The sequence below is a fragment of the Galeopterus variegatus genome, unplaced genomic scaffold, assembly GCF_000696425.1.
Source record: "Galeopterus variegatus unplaced genomic scaffold, G_variegatus-3.0.2 Scaffold3474, whole genome shotgun sequence".
Classification (NCBI taxonomy): Eukaryota; Metazoa; Chordata; class Mammalia; order Dermoptera; family Cynocephalidae; genus Galeopterus; species Galeopterus variegatus.
Genome location: NW_007729585.1, coordinates 154,845 through 180,018, shown reverse-complemented (window position 1 = coordinate 180,018; position 25,174 = coordinate 154,845). Strand labels below are relative to the sequence as shown.

At 38.8% G+C, this 25,174-nt stretch overlaps 1 non-coding gene across 1 annotated transcript; it reads left to right on the top strand.

Moving 5' to 3' along the window:
- Nucleotides 1-13,758: 13,758 nt before the first annotated feature.
- TRNAI-GAU lies at nt 13,759-13,832 on the top strand. Its single transcript has one exon. It is a non-coding gene; the product is annotated as a tRNA-Ile (tRNA).
- Nucleotides 13,833-25,174: the final 11,342 nt, after the last annotated feature.

Sequence of the window (25,174 nt, the reverse complement as noted above, 5' to 3'; positions counted from 1 at the left end):
TAAAAGAATATTTTAGGCGTAATGTGGTCATACTAGGTAGGCTCAGGGCTCTCAACTTGATTAGACACAAGAATATCAGTGGGTGCTTGTTGACATGTAGATTATGCTTTCTCCTTGCCACAGAGATCCTGATTGGAAAGGTCCAGGGTGGAGCTTGGGTGGAACCCTGCTGTCTCTAAAGCCTGGGGCCCACCTACCACACTCTTGTGACATGGGAAGTAGATTGTGTGTGTGTGTGTGTGTGTGTGTGTGTGAGAGAGAGAGAGAGAGAGAGAGAGAGAGAGAGAGAGAGAGATGTCATATAAGCTGTGTCATGCAATGCAATTAAATTTTGATTTAATACATACTTATATGCATGTTTTCCCCCTCCTATAGAAACAGGCTGAAGATTGGTAGAGAAGGTGGATATCGACCTCCATAAACTTATCCTCATATTATAAATTATTAGCTGAAATGCCCAAATGTACCTATGTTTAAAAAATGAAAGAAAGGTACCAAGAAGAAATACCCAATGTTTGATCATGCAGTAGTTTTCCAAGAATTGTTTCTTCTCAAGGACCTGAATATTTAGTTTACCCTTTTCTGCAGCCTGTAGTCTCCCTCTCCCTCCTAAAACTACTAAGTCACTCTCTCTCTACCACACCCCACAGTTTATCAGGTGCTGATTGTTTTTGTTACCAGGGAAAAGTTACAACTGTGAATTCGTCAGTTATGTCCAAACGTTATGAAACTGAAATGAAAGTTTTTGTGTTTTTGGGTTTTTTTAAAAAAAAAAACATTGCCTAGGTATACTGTTCTTGAACAAATAATGTTCAACAAGAAGTTTTAAATGGGAAGTAAATGTTAAAATTATAGCAGATGTCACTTCCTGCAACAAAATTCAGGAAATAACTCTCTGGTACGTGGGTGTTGTAACTTTTCAATTCTTGGAACTTTACTTCAGGAAACTGTTCTGTCAAAGGGAAGGCAGTCGGTAAAATATGAAGCACAACTCAAACTGTGCAGTGTAATTAAATTTTGATTTGGTGCATATGTTTTTGTGGTCACTACAGACCTGAGATTATCATGTGACTTTCATCCTGGATAATGTGCGTCTGGATAACTTGTTAAATTGCTTCTCACCCTTCCCCCATTCTTGCTGCTTGGAAAATACAGGTGTGTCTGATTTACTCTGGAGGTGATTTTATGAAAAGTGGTAAAAATTAACTAGTACTCATTGTTTTGTACAAAACTGTGAAAACTGTTTTCTACCCATGTTTGCGGAAATCACTTACTTTTGTCTTAGTTGACAAACTATTTACCTTAGACATTTCTAAGTAAGATGGCCTATCTAGTAAATTGGTAGCTTTGAGTTACCAAAACAATGGCAAAAATTTGAATCCACAATATTATGATTTTTTTTGTTTTAATTTTCTCCTTAAAAGAAAACAGAACATCTCACTGAGATATACTAGGTTTTAAATTGTCTTTTTATTGGTTAAAAAAGGGATATTTATTGGTACAAAGTTAGCTAAAGCTCGTCATGTTATATTTTTCCAAGTAACTTTAACCTAGCAATTACGCTTCTAGGAATTATGTTTTCCTGTTATTCTTTTATAGTCTGTGTGTTTCCCTATTCTCTCCATTCTCTTCTTGGAGTTAGACCACACTCGTATTAACTCTTGGTTTAAAAAGCTGTGTAAATAGAAACTTTGAACCACATGGAAAAAATTAGGTGATAACATTTAGTAACATTAAAATAGTAAAAGGATAAAATTAAACCTCTTGTATTACATTAATTTAAAAGTGAGGTTCTGCTACCTAAAAATATTGGAATGAAGTATTAGTGTTGTGTGCTTATCTTGTCACTTCGTCTTAGTAAAATTCAAAACTTAGTTTTTAAATGGGAACTATGCTTATAAGACTAAAATCCCAGCTGTAAAAAATTGGATTTTACAGTTCTGCTTCTGCTGATAGTGTGAGTTTATTTTTTTACCCTTATGACAGGCCTATTCTTACACTTTTATATTTTCCTTATTTTAGCAGTCATGGTTCTCTGATAATAAAGTCAAGTCATTGGTTTTACTGAGTTTAATTTTTAGGCTTTTAGAAAATTCTGACTTTTTTATGATGAGCCTAGTATAAAACTTGGTTTTTTTCCTGAGGTTACCCATATCCTGTGTCGAAACCCTAAAGTATTGGTATTATCCATTGTCTAAAAGAATATTTTAAAAGAGTGAAGAAGCTTCACTTGGTCTTTTGGTTGCTTGGTAAATGATCTTTTTGGGGGGAAGAAGGAAGGGAAGTAGTTAGCTTTAATCAAGGTATATTCACTGTCACCCAGATCTTTTATCTCCTATGTTACATCTCATTTAGTGGTGTATCTTCCTAAGTTTTTCTTTTTCTTTTTTTTCCTGTTAGATTGTTTTGGCTGCTGTTCAGGATGGGTATCTGAACCCTTGACCTTAGTGTTATCGGCAACCTGCTCTAACCAATGAGTTAACTGATGTTCTTGGATTTTTTTAAAACAACTTAATTGAAGTATATTATACATATCATAAAATTACCTCATTTTAAATGTCCAACTCAGTGATTTTTAGTTACTTTCCTGAGTGGTGTAACCATCATCATAAATCAGTTTTGAAACATTTTATCCCCTTAGTAAGATCCCTCTGGCCCATTTATATTTAATCCGTGTTCCCAGCCCCATGCAACTGTTAATCTACTTTCTTTCTCTGTAAATCTACCTTTTCTGGGCATTTCACGTACATGGAATTATAAGTGGAATGTTGTGGTTTTTTTGCATCTGGCTTTTTTCACTTGTAATTTTTTGAGGTTCATCTATGGTGTAGCATGTGTCAGTAGTTCTTTTTATTTCCTAGTAGTGTTCTGTTGTATGTATGTGATGGACAGATTATTTCCAGGTCTTTTTTGCTATTATTCATAATGCTGCTATTAACATTTGCATACAAGTCTTTGTGTGGACCTGTTTTCCTCTTTCTCAGTTAGATACTTAGACATGGAATTTCTGAGTCCTGTGATAGTTTTACGCTTAACTTTTTAAGAAGATGCCAAACTGCTTTCCAAACTACATGCCCACCCTAGGCCACATTTGAATTGATCTAATTCAGTCAGATTCTTGCAAGTTATTTACTATCTTCATAGTCGTTTGGGCTATGAAAGGCGATGGTTTCGAGGTTTGATCAATTTTCAAAACTGATCAAAAATAATGTATTTTAGAAAATGTATTTTAAATTTATATGTGATTTAAAAACAAATTTTTTTTCTCATAGAAAATCCTTTATGGTATTTTTTAAATTGGGCTTTATTAAATGAAGAAACATATTAAGGGATGTTTAAAGAAAATCAAATTAAATGTAGAATACCAATGCATGCTAATTGTTGTCAAAATAGTAAACTTTCTCATAAATCCTTCAAACTGTGGACATTTAAATACATTATTAGTTAAATATAAATCCTTTAGTTTGTAATTGCAAAATGGTCCTAGAAATTGTTTCAGTGTGCTTTTTAATGAAAGCATTCAGGCAAAACTAGCTGTTCTCATTCACTGGAGCCTCACATGCAAAAGATATGTTATCTAAGTGAAGCTTCTGGAATTTATCATTAAAACTTGGGTCCTGCCTGGGGGAGGTGGTTACACGTGCCCTCACTTTGTGGTATGCTCCAAACTTCAGGAAAAGAAAGATGTGTTTCACAGACAGTGTTTCATGAAATACTCTGAAAGTATCTTTAGGTTTATGTGTGATGGAAGTGAAAGTGAATCTTTTTAGCACTCCTTAGCTATTCTGTAAAAATGCTATGAGACCCTAGTTAGAAGAGGTCTGTCTGCCTTTATTAGTCTTCTCAATGTTCTTTCAACTTTGGGGGCCTCAGTGCATTATATGGCACATTATTGGAATTCACAGCTTCTGGGTATTAATTTACCAACTGAAGGGTTATAGGAGGGTTCTTCAAAGAGTTCATGGAAAGTTTCATAGTAATTTATTCTGTTTTTCTATGAATGTTCTTATCAGTATTAACAACCTTATGAATGTGGTCAACTCACATTTATTAATAGTTCTTTTGATATTAGTTATCTATATCATGTATTGATGAATTTTTCATTGTTCGCTAAGAGCCAACCACTTGGTGTGGTATGTACAGTGCTCTAAGTTGGATAAAAGATACATAATCTCCCCATTCCTACAAGGAACCTATAGTTTGGTGGGTGGAGATAAAAATATGCAAACAAACTGGTGAATAAAAGAAGTGCAGGAGCCTGCCCATGGCTCACTTGGGAAAGTGTGGTGTGATAACACCAAGGCCAAGGGTTCGGATCCCTATGTAGGGATGGCTGGTTACCTTGGTTAGCTCACTTTGGAGAGCATGGTGCTGGCAACACCAAGTCAAGGGTTGGGATCCCCTTACTGGTCATCTTAAAAAAAAGAAAAAAAAAAAAGTGCAAGCTGTGGTAAGTACTGTGACAAAAAAACAGGGTACTGTGACAGAGAATAATGGGGTGTGGGGAATGTGGTCTTGACATGGGTCTGGAGAACCTCTGAGAAAGATGACCGAGGAGAAAAAAAGCAAGCCATGACATGTTAGAGAAATTTAATTGTCCCTCCAGAATGTTCATGTACATAAGTGGTGATGGTGGGAAGAATGGCATTTTTAAATAGGACAAATATGTTAGAAAATAATCATGATGTGGCAGTTTCTTGAAATAAAAATTTGATCATTTTAGTGGACTACAGTTCTATGAAACTTAACCCTATTTTAAATTTTATTTTAATGGAGGCAGAAATGAGTACAACAACATAACTTGAACTTTTAAAATAGATACTATAATTTCTAAAATTTAGCCCAAATTGGTGCATAAATATAAGCATATTAAACAAATGTTGAAAAGAAATTTGAAATTCGAGAGGACATTTTTCTTAGTTTGGAAGCCATTAAGTAAGGGATGTAGTAGAATTAGAGAAGTTCCAGTTTAGAGAGTACAGTCGTAAGGAAGTGAAGATTTAGACAGTAGGGAAGGCATTTAGCCTGGCTATTAAATATAAAGGTTAATTTACAAAACAACCATTTATACATGTGAAGGACTGGGAAGTTGGTGAAAGATGGCCTCCATCTCTGCCAAAAACAGATCTCGAAGAGATAAATAATTTATATATGTGAAGAAGATTAAGCAAAGGCCAGGAATGAAGTTCTTATTGGGGACAACTAAATATGAAAACACAGTAGAAGCCGTGTTCTTTTAGAAATAGAGAATAAATTATCTTCTACCTTGGATATTTTAGGAAGCCAGCAGATGGTTTTTCTCAAGGGCTTCTGTGGCTTCTTGAAAAAACATGATCACAACAAACTACTATAGGAACCAAAAGTTCGTATCCTCTGTATGCATCACAGCTATATTTGATTACTTAAAGTTGCTTCAGGGATCCTACATTCATTATCATCTCATCTCTTTTGTACCTCTCTTTTATAGTTTTTTTTTTCAGATTTATTTAGTTGTAGACCTTTGGTAGCATAATATGATCATTTTAATGAATGTTTCACAAACATACATAAAAGATACTTTCTTTATTTTCAGGGTCCAGAATTAAATGTGGGTTTGCATGTTAGACCTATCTTATGTTATTTTTTTATTCTTTATCCATTTGCTCTGCCATGGACTGAGATGATTTAAGGGTCTTATGCAATTAATGGGTTCCTATTTACCCTAATATCTTAAGTTTTTTGCTTTACAAATGTTGATACGATGCTTTTGATGCATAGATATTCATAATTGTTATGTCTTTTTTAAAAATTGCCCGCTTTGGCAGTGTTCTTCCAGAAGGTTTCTTTGAGTATAGGTAATAGTTTTTTAAAAGATTTTTCTTTATTTTTAATTTTTTTGCTGCTGGTGGGTACAGGGATCCGAGCTCATGACCTTGGTGTTACCAGCACCACACTCTCCATAGTGAGCTAACTGGCTAGCCCAAGGTGTGTTTCTTTATATCTTTTATCCATGTGGATTTTATTTTGGTTTAAGAAGTAAGACGGTTCCTGAACCCTTCCTCTCTCTTTCCCAGAACTAGCCCTTCTGCTCTCCGTATTGAAGAGCTATTGTTAAACTCACTGTAGCTTTATAAGTTTTAATATGTGGTAGAACTGATCTCTGTTCTTTGTTCTTCTACTCTCTAGTCTTCTGAAGCACACTTTCAGAATTTTAATGGATATTTTCTCATGTATATTTTCCCAGATAAACTTGAGTATTTTGTCAAACAATTCCTGGCCTTTTAATATGATGACTTCCTAACAAATTTGTAAAACCTCTTCCTGTTTCTCAGCAGTATTAACATTTTAAACGGTGTTGCCATGTTCTTTGAAGATTTTCATGGAATGGAAAAGGCTAAATTAGAGTGCCAGAGACTCCTTGGTCACTAGCCAGACACCACTCGTTTATCTTGGTGACATTTGGGAAATCCGATTTGCCTCAGTTTCTCTAGAAAGAAGTGAAAGTATACATTTACTCTGGTCATAAATGAATGTATTCTAAGCGTGGGATCATATTTCTGTAGGTGACTTATATCATTTAGGCAGAGGAGTGTTTTGTAGTCTGTGTTGCTGTGGATAGTATCTCACTTTCTAGAAGACTTTTTATTTAATCAGTCTGCCTTGACAATAATAGATACAATTTAGGCTTCTTAAAAATCTTTTGATGTGGTTCAGTAAAACAAAAGCAATAATAAAGTTAATTGTAATTAAAATGAAAGAGAAATATCTTCCTTAATCTCAACAACTTGTCCAAACATTTTTTTGTTCCCTTTCTGCTTTTTCTTTACACATTAAATATTCTCACGTAGTTTTTATACTATTTAAGAGAATGATTGATAACTGATTTAGTCAACATACAGGGAAATAGAGGTTGGGATTACTTTAGACTTGATTTTGGGGATTGTCATTTTGTCTTAAATTTGAAGAGGAACAGATAAGTCTTCCAAATCATTTATGTTTAGAAATGCCATGCTAAAAATACATTTTAAAAATGTAAAAATAGCCCAATATATTGACTAAAGCAAGGTGTTATTTTATGCATTGTGCTAGGAGCCAAGGTAGTTACAGAGATAATAACATACTGCCACTTAACGTTTAATAGATGTTACGATCTGTCCGTGATGCTGGCAATAGAAACTATACTGAACATCACATCTATGAGCTTCATTCATATTTATTTATAAGACTGTTGTAGTTGAAGAGCTAGTATAGTCCACAAAACCCTAATAAATGAGGACCCTTTCTAGGATGTTTTCTACTCATATGTGTACATGCGTGCTAGCACAGAACATAAACATTGTCTCAGTAGGATAAGTTAGAGTCATACATGCAGACCGAAATAATTTTTAACTGTGCTTTTAAATATTAGTTTAAAATTAGCTGGTGAAGTATTTTATTTTTGGTTTTTTGTTGTTGGTCTCATTTAATAATCAAGGAAATGTACGGATTTATGGCAATTGTCTTTAACTTTGTAAATTTAAATCTAATTTATGTTTAAATTAAATTATTAAGAATGGAAAATTCAGATACTTATATTTTATAGACTTCCTTTAAAATTTGTCAAACCAAAGGACAGAAAGAGCCACTGAGATTATTAATTTATTTTAGGGGGAATTTTCTGTTTTAATTTAAAAATAATTTCATCAATGGGCTGAGCCCGTGGCGCACTCGGGAGGGTGCAGCGCTGGGAGCGTGAGGACAGAAAGAGCCACTGAGATTATTAATTTATTTTAGGGGGAATTTTCTGTTTTAATTTAGAAATAATTTCATCAATGGGCTGAGCCCGTGGCGCACTCGGGAGGGTGCAGCGCTGGGAGCGTGGCAGCGCTCCCGCCGCGGGTTCAGATCCTATATAGGGATGACCGGTGCGCTCACAGTACTCACTGGCTGAGCGCAGTGCGGCCGGTCTCAAAAAGGACAAAAAAAAAAAAAATTCATCAAAGAAAAAAAATTTAATGAAAAACTATATTTTCATAGTTGATCTGGTCGGGGTGGGTGATTATTTTAATAGATGTTGGAAATTAAAAAAAAAAATCTGTGGATGGTTTCCAGTTGACTGCTTTTCTTCCAAAAATGTGTTTAGGGCGCAGAGAATATTTTGCAGAAGCAGCAGTGAAAATCATGTGATGAAGGTTAGGTCCCTAGGCCGGAGCCAGAATGTTTCTTAACTTGTGCCAAAATGTCAAACATTTGGAACAGTAATTGAAAACAGTGCAATTGATGAAACAAAGCTTAAGAACCATGCTTAAACGAGACACAAGACAGTCCATTCCACACTTAGTATTTTTTTTTTTTTTTTTTTTTTGCGGGGGGGAGGAGAAGTTGTATAAAAAATCTTTAGGTTTAATTGGGGGATATTTCTGTTGGTGAATTTGGGCACTTTGAAGGACAGAGGTTTTATGTATAATTTTGATCTATGGTAATAGCAGTGTTTTTTTTGAGCAGTCATTTATTGAGCATTCTGTTATGTTCTGACCCCTGAGTGAGGAACTTTTCATATTTGGCATTACTCAATGTATGAGGCAGAGATTATTACCCCCATTGTATAGATAAAGAAATTGAGGCTCCGGGTGATTAACTTGACCAAGGTCACACAGCCAGCAACTGCCAACTGATATGCAGCCTCTACTAATCTTCTTTAGACTTTCATGTAAATGTCTTTTTGTCCTTCACACACTATCCACATGCCAGTGCTCCTTTGCTAATAGAGCAAAGGAAGGACAGAGAAAATGGAATATGGGTGGGTGGGAGGTGTCTGTCTGTCTTTGAACTGAACTTTGTGAAACAGGAAAAGGGGATAAGAGTAGGGATTCATGGAATGTGTAAAATTCCTTTCAGAATGGAGAAATATAAGGTCAGTGTTGCCCAATGCTGGCCACTGGGAAGTGCCTTTTCCTCACAGCTTTTTTACTGTACGGGGAATTAGGAGAGAGATGATGCATCTGTTTGTAGTTGTGGGATATTTGTAACTTGGGGAACTCCAATAATATTTGAGAAGGGGGATGGATGGATGTGGGTGGAACCTTTTTGGATAAAAGTATGAAACTCCTTTTACCCCCATCTTCCATCCAGATCTCACGTTTTTTTTTTTTTGGAAGAAACTGATTTTATTATTTTTTTTGCGGCTGGCCGGTGTGGGGATCTGAACCCATGACCTTGATGTTGTAAGACTGTGCTCCAACCAACCGAGATGACCGGCCAGTCCTAGAAGAGACTGATTTGAGAATGAAACAGGTATCCTTCTACTTCTTCCTTTTAAGTATGAAATGTGTGCATCCCTTTGCTGCGAGACACATTTCATGCCATCCTTGGATTCTCCTTTTTTCTGTGGTTCTCTTGTCCTCCTCCATATGTTGTCAGCTCTAGGGACCATTGTATTGTGTTTAGTATTCAGTTATATTACTTTCTCTTTACGGAGGAAATGGGTGGGATGGGAGGAGCCTAGAAAAATGGGGGAAGGGTGGCCAAAGACTATGCCCAGCACTTGGACTCCAGCTGAGTATGTGTATTAACAATAACTCACAGTTACTGGATACTTACTATATGCTAGGCACTGTGTCTGTGTTAGTTTCATTCTCACTACAGCCCCAAACCTTAACTATGATTATCATCTCCATTTTAGAGAAGAGGAAACTAAGGCTTAGAGAGTTTATGACTTGCCCTGTTAGCTGTACCTACTTGTTACAGGATCTCAGAGGTGCCTTCACCAATGTACTTACTGGGAAAGATTTCCCACGTCTGTTCTTTCCATTCTGCACTATTGTGGTGTCTGCTCTCCCAGCAGAGATGTAGCACAGTGACTTTGGGCATGAATCTCATTCTCTACAGCAGTAGTTCTCTACAGGGGAGGAAACTTAAACTCTGCCCCCCACCCCCTGCCCTGGGGATATTTGGCAATGTCTGGGGACATAATTTGGTTGTCACAAGTGGGGGTGGGTGTGTGTGTGCACGCTGCTATCATCTAAAGGGCCAGGGGCTAACATCCCACAGTCAGTAGTGCCATGGATGAGAACCCTTGTCCTGTGGGTTTCCCTTAGTTCATATGTATGGGGATATTTGTGCTTCAGAGAGCATCTGTACATTGTGATCATACTAATTTGTGCTGTCCCCAGGTGTTTCTCAGCCTATATTTGTTTAGGCACAGTATGTGCAAGAGATACTGCTGGGTGCTTTGTGGGTTACGCAGCCCTATAGAAAAGGGAGAAGTGGTCAGACTTCTCATGGAAGTTAAGAAAGTAGAAGAAGCGCTTGTGAGTGTGGTGGTGAGGAAAGGAGTAAACAGAAGGGATGTGGGGTGGGCAGAGGTTTGGATGGAGGTTGAGTGGGATAGATCAAGCAAAAGTTGCTAATTTGGAAAGTATAAAACTCGAGTGAGGTAGATAGACAGCACAGTATTCTTCTGAGGCTGGAGGTGCATCTGGGGGGACATTTTCAAACTTCTCCTTTCTTACTCACTTGAGTACTGTCTGTCATACTATGCACTTAAACAGTCATTAGCTCACTTAGTCCTTACATTAACTTTGTGGAGTTAAATATATTAACTGTATTTATCACCACCACCTTTAATGGCTGGTGCAAGTGATTTGCCCAAAGATCTACAGCTAGGAAGTGGCTGAGTCCAGATTTGAACCCTTCACTAACTCAGATCACAATATTAACCAGCTTACTGTGCTGGTAACCAGAGTGTTCCATCCTGTGGCATGTTGCTCAGCCTCCTCTCTGCCTTCCTCAAATTCAACAAAACCATAATAGGGGGCTGACAAACAGCAGTCTCCATTTGGGGACTTTGAGTGGCCACCAAGTTGCTATGTAGCGGGAAGTGATAGAGGGGTCAGAGGTGAAGAAGGCCCCTTAGCAGAGAACTGAAGCGAGCCTTCTAGAGGAGCAAGAAAAGAATTCTAGGGCCGGCCCGGTGGTGCACTGCTACAGTGCGCCACTTGGGAAGTGCGGCGGCGCTCCTGCCGAGGGTTCGGATCCCATATACAGACCGGCCGCTCAGTGGCTGAGCGAGGTGTGGGAGCAACACCGTGGGTTGCGGTCCCGTTGCTGGTCCCGGTCCGGTACGGGCGCAACATTGAGGGTTGCATCCGTTGCCGGTCACGAAAAAAGACAAAAAGGAAAAAAAAAAAAGAATTCTGAGTGACGTGGTTCCTCAGCATGTCTGCAGGAAGAGGGTGATTGCAGCAGCATTTTGAACTAGCTCAGGGAATCGTGCAGGAAGGGAGATTGGTACGTGTAAGGTAACCATGTATTGTTTTACAGATTTTCTTGTGTAAGATGCTGTTCTAAAATCTGGGCCTTTTGTACTTTGGATATCACACGTAACTCAAACTAGGCAAAACAACTGTAGATTTGGTCCCTCCTTAAAGCCTGAGGCTTTCTGGCTTGGTAATTTGTTGGGGAAGGACTTGTAGGAAAAACACTTTGAAATATGAAGAAATGTAATTCTGGTGGTTCCTTTATAAGCATTAAATCAGTTCATGAAGAAATAGGACAAGAACCAGAGAAGATTAATCTTCCAGACTTCACGAACAACCTAATTCCCAAAGAGGGAAAAATTACGATTTTTAAAAGAATGAAGATTGGGGGAGGAAATGGGAAGGTGAATTAAGTCTTCTCAGTGGCTGCTTAGGAGATTTCTCTGGAAACTTTCTAGATGGGAATCTGAAACTTACTCCTGTGGATATGTTATGTGTCTCTACTGGATCGTTTGTAGTTTCGCAGTAGAGCAAAAAGCAGAAGCTAGAGCAAGGTTTTGAAGGTGTTAGATAAGAGCTCTCGTTTTGCTCAGCATGCATGCCCAGATACACATGCAACATGCTCGCTTCTGCTGTTTCAGTTCTGCTGACAGCTGATGGAATCATGTGTCTCACAAGTTCAGGAGCACTCTTTAGTTCCTTCCTTTTCAAATGTCTGCGGTACTATTTGACAGATAAAATAGATAAATTTAAAGTGTCCTTCCAAATTACTCCTTTCTGATAAAACTTGAGATTCAACCAAAAGCCTCTAGATATCAGAGGCAAGTCTCATGGCAAGATGTGGGGCGACCTAGCCTCTCAGATCTACCATAGTGCTCTGACCAAATTTAATAGTTTATTCCTGTGTTTATTTTTCCTTACATATTACGAAAACTTTCAAACATTCAGAAAAGTAAGATGAATTTCACAGTAAAAGGTCTTATTCTCAGATTATTACTCTTAACATTTTATTCTCTTTGCTTTATTGTGTATTCATCTTTTCATTGCTGTATCCATCCATTAATATATTTTTAAGCTTCTTAGATAAATTGCAGATATCAGTGTACTTCCCTAAACACTAGCTTATATATCATGAACTATAGTTTACTATTTATTTGTAGTTTATTTCTTATTCCATAAAATATGCAATTAAAGGTGCAAACCTTAAATGTACTGGTACATTTTGACAATGCATACATCTGTATAACCCCAACCCCTACAAGGATATGGAACTATTCTTAGGGTTATTTTTTGGCATATATGTGTGAAGATGATTAGATGAATAAATGTACACATACCTGTTTCATTTTTTCACAAGATGTCGTTTCTATTTTTAAAAACTATGAGTTATACCATGGTAATTCAAAAAGTTCATGGAAAAAATAGAATTAAAAGGTAATATGAATCTTTCCATGAACTTTTTGAAGTACTCTCATATGTACTTGATACTATCTCATTTTGTAGAGATTATTTAGATGATTTCTTGAGATCTCAGACAAAAACTTTTGGATTAAGGTACTTTTTCTTTACCTAGGTTGTTTCTTGCTGAGAATTCTTTTAGATTATTTTATTTTGACCGTAAGATATATTGAACATTGTTTTTAAAATGACTTCTCCCATGACTGTCACAAACTAAAATTTCTTCTGTGTCTGTGGCTGGGGGTATGGTGACTGCTTTCTTTGATACAAGCAAAGAGTTTGACTCCAAAATCAAGACAAATGTTGTGGAAATAGCCCTTCCCCCACCGTGAAAACACTTTGTGGAGAGTAGAGACCCCTTTTCATTCTTAAAGATCACCTCATTTTCAAGTAACAGTAAAATGCATGTGATAGATTGTGACTCAACAACCTGCTACCTCAAGAGTGCATTTGAGAAATGCTAGGGTAATCGGGTTGTGGTATTATGGGCAGACAGACAGGATCTCCCCTGAAAGGAGGTGGACATAGTTGGTATCAGACATTCTGAACGGTGGGATCTTTTATTTCAGGGCATAGGGCTCTTAGAGCCCCTGTTTTGGACCAGCATGAGAGAAACCTGGGGGTGACTGTATGTCCTTTCAGGTAACCTGGTGATAGATCTGTAAATAACCAGTGGCCCCAAGCTGAACTTGAGCAAGTTGTAATTTGTCAGTCAGATTACCTGGTTGCACGTTCCTTGTTTCTGTTCTGTTATCTTCCAGCTTTTGGTAAAATCTAATATAAATATTCCAGCTGTCTGTCAGCTACTTTATTGTAAAGGAATAGTTGAAAGTCTGTGATTAGGCTAGAGTTGTAAGGGAAGCCCCCAGGGCAGACGGGTGGGGGCGGGAGCAGCAGCCTCTATTAGTAAGAGCTCCCCGAGGAGGTTTTAAGTTGGAAGGAGTAGGTGATAAGAGTGTGTAAGAGGGTCACTCTACCTCCATTTGAAGATGGTTTAATTTTATGAAGGCTGTCAACCTATTTCCTCCTTACACTGTCAACCTGACAGATATGCTTTTTTTTTTTTTTTGGTCAAATCTAGGCTGGCAGGTTAGCTCAGTTGGTTAGAGTGTGGTGCTGATAACACCAAGGTCCAGGGTTCGTTCCCTGTACCAGCCAGCTGCCAAAAAAAAAAAGTATTCAAATCTAGCGGGGCAGACTTTTAAAGAATCAGGACATTTGAGGAACAGTAAGTTCTGATCTTTGATAGGAGCTACTGGCTTAACTCTTCATATTTTCCAAAAACCACACCCGCCTGCTGGAGTAGATAACTCAGGGAAGTAGGGTGGACTTACTGTGCCTGGGGAGTTTTTAATTCTGGAGCTTCTCCTAATGTTTTCTTCTGCTCTGCCATCCTTCTCACATCCAGTCCCTTCCATTTATTTCACTCTGAAATTACAGAGAATTTTAGTGGGAAGTCTGTATTATTCCACTTAAGATGCAGTTGGAACAAATGACTGGAATGGTTTTATACTTCTCCCTTTCGCACTTCAACCCACACACTCTTAAGAGCACGGCCAGAGGGTGTTGATCAGCAGGCCAGGTAAAGTTTTGGAGATGGGGAGGTTGAGTCCTAGAGACATTAGACAACATCATACAGCGAGTGGTGCTAGAACCAGCAGGCTGCCAGCTTGGCACACTTTCCAGCACATTGCACGTTATACTGATTTTTTGAGATAAGGGGTAAGGCATTTACATGAGATAATTAGAGATGAGAATGGAGGGATTTATCTTTTACCCTCCAGTTAGGAAAGTGAAGGACAAGAAGTTGGTGTTACTGAAAGACTGTATATTCCAGAAGTTATTTGAGAAGCAGTCTCCTGTTCTTTAAAATGAACTTTAAAAATCAACTTTTGCTTTTCTTAGTAATTAAGGGTGTAGTTCAGGGGTCAGCAAACCTTTTCTGTAAAGGACCAGATGGAAGATATTTTAGGCTTGTAGCCAGCCCATGGGGTATGTGTTGCAATTACTCGGCTCTGCTGTGGTAGGGCCAAAGCAGCCATAAACAGTATGTAAACAAATGAGCAGGGCTATGTTTCAAAAACAGACAGCTAGTCCAGTTTTGGCCTATGGGCCATAGTTTGCTGATCCCTGGTCTAGCCAATTTTTATGTATTTTGCTAACTTGTACATACATTTTTAGGTTGTAATGTAGTGGTGTTAAATATGAATGTTTTTTAAATTCTCCCCCTTTGCCACTGGCAGTCTTACTCTACTTGTATTTGCTAATCTGAAACTTCTGGTCTAAGCATGTTAGGAAATTAAAGAGCAGTTTGGGGGTAGGAGTATTCGATTAATGTTCGTTTAAAACTTACTGCTGAACTTTGAATTGTGAATGCTGGCTCAGCAAACAGAATAGTATGTGGAGGTTTTGAAAACAGTGTAGAATCATCTGAATTAGGAGGTCAGGCCAGATATAGTGCAGCAAAGCTCTGTGGAGACCAGCACCCGGCCAATCACACTGTCCGACAGTGCCTCTTTGGGGCAACTGGGAGGAAAAAGGGCCTGGGAATAGTGATTGATTTTTATCATCTGAATTAGGAGGTCAGGCCAGATATAGTGCAGCAAAGCTCTGTGGAGACCAGCACCCAGCCAATCACACTGTCCGACAGTGCCTCTTTGGGGCAACTGGGAGGAAAAAGGGCCTGGGAATAGTGATTGATTTTTGTTTGTGTGATCATCTGTGGCCTCAGTTAAGAACATTGGCATCCACACTCTGTTTCCTAAAATTGACAGTTTTCCACATGTACAGTAATTTGAGATCGTTGTTTCAGGCAGAGGAAAGCTCCCAGGACATTGTGGGGGAATTGTGCTCTGAAAGATAGCTGAGGCCTAGGCCCACCCAGTGGAGTGGTGGCTGCAAGAAGCTGTCATCCCCACACATTACCCGGGTGCCCTTGGACCCATCCTGTGGGAAATTCGAATGGGGGAACAGGGGAGATGGGTGCTAATACCTCAGGGTGAATGCTCATGCCTCCACAACTTAAATGCTTTCTCCTGAGGTGCCTTCGCCTCCTGGAGACTTCTGCTCATTCTTTAAGACTCAGATCAGATGTCACTGCTCTTAATTAAATCACCCCAGTCTCCTCCCTTTTAGAGTTCCTGTTTTTCTCCTTAGTTCTTTTAGCACTTGTAACCAACCTTTACAGTCACTCTAAGTATTTTTTCTTCTTTTGTGTATCTCTCTAGATTGTGGAATCTTTACTCTTCTATCCTTAGGTCTAGCACATAAGAGTGAGTCAATATTTACTGGAAATAAATGGATTTTCTGTTATTCTGTGAGGCTTAAGACCTTGAGTTAGCCTACAGAAAACTACAGATAAGTGCATTCCTGAGTGATGTAAATAATATTCAAAATGCAGTTCTATTTGAAGAAATTATTTTATAATGAGAGGGCTTGTAAAATATAAATTATCTAGGTATATTTGGTCATTTTGTCTACTTACAATGGATATATTAGCCTCTCCTTTTCAGAGAGTAAAAATGGAAATTTTAAAACATTATGAGGGACACAGTCTTTAAAAATCCTTAAGTATACCTTTTCTCTTTCTCTAGTTGAGCTCTCAGATTCTGGCATTGAAGAAGGTGGAAGGATTCTTTATTGTGTTTAATAAATACCCTTTGTTTTATTCAAGTGAATTGCCTCTTGGTAGTGATGGGGAAAAGGTGATATAGTCTACATATAAACATTGATGGCTGGGCCAAAATCCAGCCCAAAGAATCCCGACAAGCTTTGTAAGGCTCACAACACCGCTTAGTAGAGGTCAAATGAAGGGAGACTTTCTCTAGAAAAACAATGACTTACTGTTTAGCTTTCAGGAGATGCCAATTATAGCGGGTAGTAGGAGGTGAGCTGGGGTTATGATGAAAATGAGAATATTTAGAAACATGTAATTGTTGCTTGTTGCCATATAAAATACCTTCTTCTCCTATAATAATCTCCCTGTTCTTCCTACTTGAAGTGTCTGTGGAATGAAATGAAATAGAATGAAACTGCCTCTAGTTTTTATGACATTAAGCTTTCTTCTGTGGAAACAAGTGTGGCGTGTGTAATTAAATAACCAAAGGGAGAGAGAAACGTAAGTCAGATGAAAAGAAATGCTCATGATTCTTTAAAAACATTCATATGGATAATTTATTCCTCCATTTTTGTTGTTTGCTTTGTGTAATGCACAAAGAAAGATATCTGCTTTAATTAATGTGCGTGTGTTTAATGGGAGAGCGAAAGAAACTTCAGTCATAGAGTTTCTCTTTGTATGAATTTGTCCACAGCAGACTGTTTAACCGGGTTTAAAATATAAGTGACAGTGTTTTTTACTACTAGAAGTTGTGTGTTGATTGGGGATCCTTGAATTTAATTTTGTATATACTCTCCCATTGTGGAATTGGCCTCATTAAGTGGAGAGGGAAGGAGCTCTACAATTTTTTGGTTCATTTAATAGTTGGAATATGTGTTGGTGGGTCTCTGTATACTCATTTAAAGAGTATTCTTATTTTATTCCTTAGAGAAATAAATTTCATTTTGCCAGTTTTCTTGTTATCCCATTGTTCCCCACTGTTCTTATCAATACACAGACATTGCTTTTCCTTTTATTTTCCAAGTGTAAGTCTTTTCCTGTTGCTTTTTGCTGTCGGATAGCAAGCCTAAGTGCTGAGCATTTGTTCTGGCTGAAGCTGTACTTGGTACATTGGCCCAGTTTCAAAGGGTTCTCCTTATTGTGTGTGGTGCAATTGGGTCTCTGGAATGTGTGTGTGTTAGAAGTTCAGTCATTGGGCGGGACTCTTCCTTTTGGAGTGGTAAATCCTGTACTGTTTTCCAAGCTGGTCTGTGGAACGTACCCTGTTCAGTTTGGTGTATGTTTGGAATTTTCTGGGGCTTAAACTGTTAAGTGATAAAATAGATCCACTTAGTAAGTTTGATCTTTTATGGACTATAGAGTTATATTTTTCTTAAGACAAACATGCTCCTGAATAATTTCTTGAGAGAAGAGTTGTGCTCTTTAAAAAATCCCCTTTGGGGACATTTCAGCTGACTCGTGAGATACAAGATGAATTTGGGAGTGATTTGTTTTTCTCTTGCTTTTTGTGTGGTACTTGAAAATTTGTTGATGTATTAATCAGTTATTTAGAGAATGCTGTTCCTGTCTAATTTTTAAAAAATTTATTATCTTTTGAAAATGCTTAACTTCAAAAAAAAATTTTTTTTTTTAAAATAAAGACACTATTACTTGAGTCTCTGGATCTGTATGTAGAGTAGGTATGCAGAATTCCATCCATCCAACCAATATTCAGATAGCCTAATGGATTAATGGTGAGTAAATAGTGAGGAGCAAGAGAGAATAGGTGACTGACCTTCAGCTTACATTCTTCCTGGGGATGGGAGTGGAGAGCCGGCCAGTAATTGAACAGATAAGCAAGCAGGCAAGATAATTTTAAATAGTGATGGAAAGAGATAAAGCAGACTGAAATGCTAGAGAGCATATGCTGGTGGGGTGGAGTGGCCATTTAGATCTGGAAACTGGCTGAGGAGCTGATATTTCACCTGAGATATTGCTGACAAGAGAGAACCAGTTGTCCTCATTATGAAAGACACATCCTCTGGGCACAGAGCATCCAGGCAGGGATCAGTAGCATAGCTCAACCTGTTCCAGGCTGACAAGAAGGCCAGTGTGGCTAGTACTCAGGGGAGTGCGAGAGGAGGATGACATATTTGCATTTTATTTATTTTATTATTATTATTTGCCCGGGGGTGGTGGTGGTTTGCGGCTGGCCAGTACAGGATCGAACAGTGGACCTCGGTGTTATCAGTACCATGCTGTAACCAGCTGAGCTAACTGGCTAGCCCCTGATTTACATTTTTAAGTGATCTTTCTGTGTCCTGTATTTTCTTGTATGTTTTTCCCCATGATGAATTTATAGCAGCACGGAGAGGCTTTTTTATGTGAGATTTTTCTTGTTGAAGTTTAGTCCTAGAGGTAGCCTTTTCAGATTATCCTGAATCTGTTGATTTCAAATTAAATGTGTAATTGCTATAAATGTTACTCGAATATTGTTACTTTACTTTTTGTGTGTGTGCATGTAGTACACTTGGATTTTTGTGACTTAAGAAGTGTGGTAAACTGAAGAATAAAACCTGTGACATTAACTGATAAGCACATAGTGTTAGCCGAGGCCACTTTCTTGGCTGATCTGGGAAAGGGTGAAGTCAGCTTTCCTCTAGGTTTGAGTCATCTGATGGGTGAAACAATCTGGTAAATCAGTTTTAGGTATCAGACAATGAATCACATTTTGTCATCAAATAACACCTTGGTGGAATTCAGCAGAATTCTGGATCATTTGAAATTGAGTAATGCTTGAATATAATCATTTCAAAGATAACATGTTCAGCATTGCTTTTCGCTAATTGCTGTGCTAGGTACAGTGCCCCAGTGCCCTCAGGAACAGTCCTTGTCTTTAAGAAGCTCACAATCTTTTTTTTCAAATTGAAATGTATCGACTATACGTATTTGTAGGGTACGGAGTTGAATATCAGTACATGTGTAGGATGTGTGATCAAATCAGGGTAATTAGCATATTCATCATAACAAAACAATCATGATGACATTCAGTCTCTTCTAGTCATTTGATAACATGCAAATTATTGTTAACTGTAGCTGCCTAGCTTGACTGTACACCCATAGAACTTAATTTTCCTACCTAGCTGTTATGTATCCATTAACTAACTTCTAACCCCTCTTCCCCTTCTCCCCTCTAGTAACCACAGTTCTGCTCTTTCCTTCTGGAAGGTCAACTTCTTATTTCCTTCCTGCCTCCCTCCTCCCCCTTCTGAATGAGAACATCTGGTATTTCTTTTTGCACCTGGCTAATTTCACTCAACATAATTTTATCCAAGGTCATCTGTGTTGCTGTGAATGTCAGGATTCACAATTTAAAAAAAAATTTTTTTATGGCTAAGTAGTATTCCATTGTGCATAAATACTACATTTTCTTTATCCAATCATCTGTCAGTGGACATTTAGGTTGGTTCTATATCTTGGCTATTGTGAACAGAGCTGTGATAAACATGGGAGTGCAGGTATCCTTTTGACATGCTGATTTATATTCCTTTGGGTATATACCCAGTAGTGGGATTGCTGGGTCATATGGTAATCTACCCGTAGTTGTTTGAGAAACCTCCATACTGGTTTTCGTAAATGGCTGTATTAATTTACAGTCCAACAGCGTAGGAGGGTTCCCCTTTCTCCACATCCTTGCCATCGTGTGTTATTTTCTGTCTTTTTGATAATAGTCTAACCGGGCTGAGATGATATCTCAATATGGTTTTGATTTGCATTTCCCTTTTGCTCAATGATGTTGAGCATTTTTTCATATACCTGTTGAGCTCACAATCTAATAAGGAAAATCTGTAGGCGTATATGGAGTCCATCTAGTTTTGGTAAATATAAACACAGATAGAAGATGTATCCTAGAGATAGAGGGAGGTCGTGATATTGAGGAAGACCTTTGGAAGACAAGTTAGTTCATTAGGGAACTGGCAGAGGAAAGCTCTGTGCTTCCCAGAGCCTCCCCAGTTTTTCCATGGTCGAGAGGTGAGGGAATAAACAGAAAGGGTGTTCTTACTCCAGGAGGGCTGAGGCCAACGGAAGCCAGGTGGTGAAGGCTGTGGCATGGCTTACCCACCCAGGAGCTGTAATGCTGCAGGCAGCAGGGAGCTCAAAAGCTTTTCAATAGGTGAATGACAAGATCGGATTCATGACTTTTGGGTGTGTGGAGATAGATGATAACCAAGGAGGAGGAGGAGCCTGTTGGGACTGCACTGAAGTGAGAAGTGAAGTTCACACAGCACTTGACTTGAATTTTGGATGATGCTCAATAGAGTTAAAGTTGGGAGACGAATTAAATGAAGTAAGAATTTTTTTAAAAAGTTTAAGCTTGCTTATCTATATTTTTTTTAGTTTGTGACTACAGGAGTTTTAAAATTTGTGGCTGTGTAATGAGGCAGACTTTCACCAGCCTCATTATTTCACAGGTGTGTGATGTGGTCCTTCATGGTCAGTTGAGTGTGAGAAGAATGGCATGGTAATGAGGCCGGCCTCTGACTGATCCTAGTACAGACCAGCTTGTGGGGGAAGAGGAGCTGCCTGCATTTCTGATTGGTGTCAAATGACCAGTGCCAACAAGGCAGGCTGTCAGAGGTGGCTCTGATCACCAGGGACTTTTATAACTAAAGGGGAAGACATAAATAACTAGTCGGGACAGATTTTATCTCAAATCTGTTGTCATTATGGTGTGTGTGGGGGTGATTTCTGTATGTCCCTTCAGTTGGCTACAGGTAAGTACTCTCAGCATTTTAGGGAACACTTCTCAGAGATTGAATTTTCTGGAACTTGTCAGTAACATTAATATGTTCACATTTCATATAACATTAAAAACATATTTTGTCAACCCCTAGCAATAGATAGTCAAATCTTTGAGGTCAGAAGTCATTTCTTTTCACTGGCGTGGTTTGTGTAATTGCTGTATTTTATTTGCATGATGACCGTGCTCAGTACTAGTTTTTTATTTTTTCAATATGTTTGGAAGGCAAAAGTCTTGGTGTACTGTACACGGGGATGCATGATCCTCATCTATCTGCTTTGCCTGCATCCTGCTTTCCTGTTGGAGCTGTTATATGCTCACCTCCTTGCCTCCTCAAACACACAGTTTCCCCCCATGCCCCCTTTTAAAGCCAGTTGATGAGGAAGACAGGTTCTTGTGCTTTCCCATCTGTAGGATAAAACATGCCTCTCAAAATATATGATCTGTTAAGAGAAACAAAATGGGATATATTCACTACCCCAATTAAAAAATATCAGCTGCTGGTGTTTGAACTTTGGAACATATTATTCTCTAATACAGCAGTGACATTCTGCTCTATGCAATGGATCTGTAATTATTTGGTAACAATCTGAGACTGAGTCTAGGGCCCCAAATCAGTTTTCAGAGCTTTTAATGAGAGGTAATGTAAAAATGATCAACACCCCAATATTTTTTTTTATCCCTGATCTTGATGTTTCTATATGTGTATGGGGCTCTTTGTTTTTAATCAAAACTCTTAACTAGAGAAATAATGAATTAATACTTTGTTGTGAAAAGGATGTTAAAATGAAATGTTAACAAAATGTGCCCTAAACCAAATTACTACCTAACCTCCTCCACCCTAATGCCATGCTCCTTCTTGATAGATTTTTGTAATGTGTATCTTTTCAGGCCTTTGCTTCATATTAACATGCATGAGAAATATGTTGCATGTTCATTTTGAAAGGTAGATTAACATCTCTCTCATTGGAATTGTTATGACTTTTTATTCAAGTTTGCCCAGGTAGAGTCTGTCTCAATTTAAAATATACGGTGTATATTTAAGATATGCAAAATATCTTACTTGGCTCTGAGTCATAGAGTTTATTATGGGTGAGAAGAATGTAAATTTCACATTCATGTATTACCCTCCCAGAGGAGAATGATTTGGCAAGAAGATATATGGGTGGTGTTTTCAAGGTTGATTTAATTTTGCAAAATGGGGTCACATAAACCCCCTTTTTAAGCATTGTAATAAATTATAGGTTGAGACTCTGCTAAACAAAAGTGAGTAGCAGAGAGCACTAATACGTTGAGAATGGTCCCTGCTAATACATTGAGATGGTCCCCAGGGGCTCCTCCAGGAAAACAACTGACATATGCTATTTTGTCATTGCACTTGGCTGATTATTTTTTAATGTAAAATCAGATTCTGATTTTTTTTATTTATGCTTATTGTGCCTGTTAGGTGAGGGAAGGAGGTATTGAGATTGAAAATCTGGGAAGATTTAGCTGAATGATTTTTATTGTAAGAGAGCCTGTCGCAGATTCTTTTGCATGCATGAAGCAAGAGGAAAAATTCTCCATTCTTTGCCACATTTATTCTGCCTTTAAACATGGAGCCTCTTTGATTTCTCATGTTTAGATTATATTTGGGAGTGATATAGTTTAATGGAAACTAATATTGTGCTTTGAAGTATGTTGGTTTTTTTTCATAAAGCCAATGTGTGAAAAATGTTTCCTTCCTGTTAGATGGTAGGAATAGAGGAACATGGAAACAAAGGGCCAGAAGCTGGACTTAAGTTACAGAGGTGGCTTCCCAAATCAAACAGTGACTTGCATGGCAAGTAAGAACCCAAGCATCCTGTCCTTTTGCCTCTCGTGACATTTATGTCACCATTCTGTAAGCCAGGGTTGCCCAACTTTTGTGAGTTTTATGTGTCGCTCTATCCTTTGTGGATAATCAATGTCACAGTGCTTCTGAAACAGTAAGAAGGCCTGATCTTTTCCAGAGTTAATGTACAATGTTGATTTTAGGATTTTCCCTTTCCTTCCTACCAGATGTCTCTTCCATGCCTACTAAGTTAAATATGTAGGAGAAATTGCCACTCTATCCTCCAAAGGAAAATTAAAGTTTAAACATGAATTCTAGAGAGAGTTGGTGATATCTCTCAGAGGAAGATCTGTGTGAAGTGACCAGTCAAGGGTGATAAATGGAGTTAAATATGTAGGAGAAATTGCCACTCTATCCTCCAAAGGAAAATTAAAGTTTAAACATGAGTTCTAGAGAGAGTTGGTGATATCTCTCAGAGGAAGATCTGTGTGAAGTGACCAGTCAAGGGTGATAAATGGATAGTCAGCTGTGCACAGCCAGCCCTGTGGGCCACGAGTTGCCATGGAAGCACTAAGTGGCGTTCAGCAATCCTGCATGACTAACCTAGTTTAGCAGCAGGGCCCTTGGGCTCCAGCCTGGGAGAAGGTGCTCCCAGCTAGACAATCCAGAGCCAGCATGCTGCGCCATGTCTCAGGCCCTACTTGGGCCTTTCTATTGCCATCTTTTCCTCACCCCATGTGCTATTTCCTTTTTTTAGTTCAAGGGGAAGAGAAAAAGAAATCGTTCTCAGGAATCTTTACAGAGTTGTGGTTTCTTTCCTTTTATCACAGTGTTTTAACATCCACCCACACCCACAAGGAGAAACATTTGAAAAGTCAGAGTAAATGTGCCCTGACAGGCCTCAGCATGGGGTTGACTAGATGACTATTCAGGAGCTGAACAAGCAGCTCTGAATTCCTCCGGATTTTCACCACCTCTTGGAAAGTGAGAGCATCCTGGCATGCTTCAGATTTCCAAAGCCTCATTCAGGCTCCTGTGCTAAGTAGAGTGGGGAATTTCTGTTTTCACATCAGCACAAACGTCTGTGGCACAGCCCTCCTCCCTTGGCCTGCACGTTTATGTTCTGCATGTGCCTGCTTTCTTGCCAGGCGTCGGAACTGAAGCCTGTGGTCCCCCCTCCGTCTTTCTGTTCACTGAATTTAAAAAGAGTGGTGGAGGAGGTGGTTGGGTGCATTCTGTAGAGATCTTTTGGTGCATCATGTTGAACCTTGAAGATGGCAGATCTGAAAGCAGGAATGTGGCTACTGAAAGGAAGGCTACTCCCTGTCCGAAGATATTTTGCAGACTTCTGAGAGAACTCATGGATGTCTGCTGGGTGGTCAGACTTGGCACCACTCCTACCTCCCGGAGGGGCACTTCAGCATGTGGACTTGTTTTTGTGGGCAGTCAGCTGTTTCGACATGATGTTTTTTCCTCCCCAGGTGGGGACTCCTGGACTGACCAGAAAGCTGGCAGCTAGGCCCTAGGAACATGGCCTAGGTCAGCTGTCCAGAAGGTAATGGGAGCAGAGCCCGATGTGGGGCATATTGCAGCTACTTTGGTGCAAGTTTATTTACAGCCTGTCCTTAAAAGAAATTAACACAGAGAGTCCCCTAGCACATTAGAGATGACTTGTGAACCCAGAGGTTATTGTGGGGCCAGTGACCTCAATTCTGTAAATTTTAAAAAGGCTCTAAATAAGAATTGTAGCAGTTTTTGTAATGTGAAGAGCAAGTTCATGCTGTCAGCCATTCCTCTCTCAGAGGGCCCTTTGTTAGGTCCTTAGTTGAGGATAGACCTGTGTGGTTATGTTTAACCAAACATACATTTTGTGGCTCTGAGGTTGCTTTTTGAGACTAAGGTAGCACATTTTCATGCACCACTGTTGTTGCCTACCATGGCCCTGTTCAACACAACTTGAAAGATTTGCTAGCAGAACTGTGATTGAAAATGCAAACTTTGCTGCCAGGCATTGGAATTTCCAGGTCTGCTATTTATTAGCAAGTCCATCTCTGAGTCTCGATTTTTCGCTTGAAAAATGGGATTAGGGCCGGCCCGTGGCTCACTTGGGAGAGTGTGGTGTCGATAACACCAAGGCCAGGGGTTCCGATCCCTATATAGGGATGGCCAGTTAGCTCACTTGGGAGAGTGTGGTGCTGACAACACCAAGTCAAGGGTTAAGATCCCCTTACTGGTCACCTTTAAAAAAAAAAAAAAAAAGAAAGAAAATTGGAGTTGATAATCTCACTCTA